Raw genomic sequence first — 3,930 nt, 5'->3', positions numbered from 1 at the left:
AAACAAGAAACTTACCCATAAATTTTACACCATAACACAACATTTTATCCAAATTAAATTGAATGAATAAACTTTAGAAACTAAACTAAACTACGACAGACTACAGTTATATAATTCTTCTATAGCACAGTTAGATTGCTTAGCACCTGTTAACTACTTCAATTCGGAAAAATATTCCAATGGATCAAAATGTTCTGTTCTAAAAAAAAAAAAAGAAACAAAAAAGAAGGGTAAATTTGAAAAGGGTTATACTACTCGTTGGACTAAAGAAATATTTATAATTGAAAAAGTTTTAAATACAATTCCTGTTACTCATAGAATAATTGATTTAAAAGGTGAAGAAATAAAAGGTAGTTTTTATGAACAAGAATTGCAAATGACTAATTTTTAAATCTTTCTTTACAAAATATACAAGTTAAACACTATAAAATATATTAATAATCTCAGATCAGTGTTGTTCTTTCGCGCTCTAGCTGGAGCGCGGGGTTGAAAGGTCACTGAGAAGATTGTTTCAACCTGTAGTATTATTGGTTGATTTTGAGTGCTCCAATACCGCCTAATCTCCTCACTATATAAAAACATTGCTATCAATTCTTTTCTCATGGAATAGACTTCAATGAAAGGTAGTCCAACAGTAGAAACCCTTAGCATGTATGGTCTCAGCAAACGTGATATCTCCCTCAGTTTACGGGAATATGAAGATGAGATTCCGATATTCTGTTTCAACCAATCATCCCATGTTTGCCCTTGCAGTCCACTTTCCTTTTCTTTCGCATAGAGTTCAAAGGTGACATCTAAAAGGTAACCATGCTGCAGATTGAAACACATGCTAGTAGCCTCTTGTCTTTGAATTTGTCTATATCCTTCTTGCAGCTTTGCAACGGCGATGTCTTGGGTCGTTATGTCACTTGCAGAAAAGATAAAGACTTCTTTTCTTCCAGTTTTGGTTACATCTATCTCTTTTGTTATCAAGTACTGGTGAAGTTCTTCCGGTGTCATCATCTTTCGTTTTTTTGCTTGCTCTCCATACAAAGATAACAGCTTTCTTTTTGGAAGAGAAGGAAACTTAGGTAGTTTTTTACTTTCTGCGGGTCCTTCTGTGTGTATTCTCTTTACAATATTAACACAGGTTGTATAGTAAGACAAATTTTCAGAAAGAATGGAAAGTTGATCTGCACTCCATTCACTTTGCTGATCCATATCTTTAGAAAGAATTAAACTATCAGCCTGCTCTGAATAATCCAACAGGTTTTGATGCACTGCTTGTGATTCACTAATTTTCTGTTCTAATTTCCGTGCAGTAGGACTACCTAACAATTCTTCTTCTTGAGAGGAAGAAATACTGGTCGACATGGAAAACCACAACACAATAAAAAGCACACACGTTTTCTCATCACTGATAATTTAAAACGAAAAGAACGCACCAGTCTTCTATATGTTTACATGTGATGACAACATTGTCTAGGCAACATGTAAACATACTCTTGACAACCATGCAAATATTTCCAATGATCGATTTAGTCTATTTAAAAGTCATGTCCTATTAAATAGCACTTCACAAATGTAAAAAGCAATTTAAGTTGTAGTCGTATTGATCCGTTTTATTACTAGACTATATTGATAGAATTAATTAAAAATCACAATTTACATTTTTACCATTTCTCGAGGTTGGGGCGCACTTGTGAATTTTTTTTCACGCAGAATTCTTTCTCTCTGCCTGTTCTCCCGGCTTTTTTTTAATTTTTTTTTTTAATTTTTTTGTTGTTTTTTGGGTGTTTTAAGGGGTTTTTTTTTATAAAAAAAGTAAAAAAAAAAAATGTTTTTTGTAGGGGGGTGCGCTGGACTCGCTCAAGGACTATACTACTGTATGATAAACTGGGTGTTGTACTTAACAGAATTTTGAGGAGGTTAAAAAGACTGATGTTGGGTAGTATCTGGAATGAATTTCGTTTAAAACAGTTTGATTCATGGAATTTACAGAATTTACGTTTGAATCAATAGCTTTTTCTGCCAAATTTGCAGCATGCCTAAATTCTTCAATATTTTTAGGTTCTTTCGTCATGACTATTGTTTTTAAATCAGCCCTTAAACCATTCATTGCTACGGCTAGCAATATATCATCAGATATATTTCTGTTAGTAGCTAATTTTAACAACCTAGATAAGACATATTACAGACTCATTTCTTCCTTGATGGGTTTGTAAAATTGTTATGTCCAAAAGATGTTGTTTATCTTAAAAACGATCTCTGAAAGCAGCGATCAAAAATTCAAAAAGGTGTTTCTTTGAATCGGCTACTGTGTCATACCCAATTTTGGCATGACCTTTTAAATGAAAAGGAAATGACCCTGCACTCTTTTTCTTTGACAAATCATAAAAACTACAATTTATATTGATTAAAATTAGTTAACCAAGTTTCCGGATTTTGAGTATTGTCACCTTTAAATTTTTCAATTTTCAAAATTGATGACATGTTATAAATGTTCGTAGGAGGTTGTATTGTCCTACCTGTTAAAGTTGTTGCAACAGCTGCTGTTATTCCTGCTTCTGTTCCTGATACTGCTCCTATTCCTGATCCTGTTCCTGCAGCTGTCGTTACTGGAACTGTGGAGGATGATCCTATTGTGGATGTGGTAGAAGTCATAGTTGAAGCAATTCTCCCCAAGGGTGACTGGGGTATAGAAATATGGTCACTTGGTCTTCTCCCGACTGGCAGTAAAACGCTTGCCGAAGTGGGGCGTCCGTTTGGCTGTGCGGGATGTATCAAGTTCGCAGTCACGTCCGGTCAGAAGGGGGACGTTAAATCCGATGCCTCGTGTAAAGAGAGTGCCACGCTCTTTGCACGTTAAGAACCCTTGCAACAACTCTCCGAGGGGTCCGTAGGTGGCCTGTTGCAAGGCAAAATTTTTGTCCCTATCAAATATACCCTCCTTTTCCGGTGGCAGTCCAAATTTCTCCGACCATCATCCCAGATGGCCTCTATTGTATCAACCTACCTATTGTATTTATTGTGAACTTGTTCTCGTCCTGAATATGCATGAAATATTTGCCACTGGACGTTAAGCAACCAACAATCAATCAATCAATCAATAGTTGAAGCATTTGGTGTCGTTGTAGAATGTGTAGCTGAAATTGGTAACTTGGATAAAGAGATGAAAAATGTTGTGGAGTTTGTAGTCGATTTGTAATAGATGCCGGTCTTTTAGCAAACGTGGATGGAATGGATGGCCGGTGTACAATTGACGGTCTTAAAGGAGTTATACTGGACGGCAGGGTAGGTTGTCCTGTCCACGATGAAAGAAAGTGATTTTTGGTTGAATGAATAGGCAATGATTGGAAGAAAGACTGGTCTTCGACGTAAGGTATTGTGGTGTCGTTATCACAATCATCAACTGGATACGACGGTGGATGATCGGCTTTGAAGCTGACAACGTTGTCTGGTTGTTTAGTAAAAAGGTCTAGATTATCGAATGCCGACTCAATTTTGCAGTGGATTTCCTGGTGATAATTGGATGGTGTCTTCCCTGGTTTTAGTGGTTTCTTTCCATTGTTAATCATTGTCCTCTACCATTCTATTGTGTTAGAATTATTGTGTTTTGTTGTTGTGGTATTTATTAACCGACAATTGTAATGCCCTTTAGCACAATCTAGGGAAGGCTCAAGGTAGTAGGCCGGGATACCAATGGCAAAGAAAACCAAACTAAAATATCAAGAAATTCGCTATTAACATTATAGCGGCTTGATTACTTTATATACTAATTTGTGCGTGTCATGAGCCTATCTATTATCTTAATCTGTAATTTCTAACCCTATTAAATAATAATGCCTAAATGTAGTTGACCATTGTCCATAGTTTATGACATAATTTGTTAACCTTTATCAAACAAAATTAAGTAACATTTGTACTCTCAGAACGTCACTTAGAACAACG

The sequence above is a fragment of the Mytilus edulis genome, chromosome 11, assembly GCF_963676685.1.
Source record: "Mytilus edulis chromosome 11, xbMytEdul2.2, whole genome shotgun sequence".
In the NCBI taxonomy this organism is placed as follows: Eukaryota; Metazoa; Mollusca; class Bivalvia; order Mytilida; family Mytilidae; genus Mytilus; species Mytilus edulis.
This window is presented reverse-complemented; position numbering follows the sequence as displayed.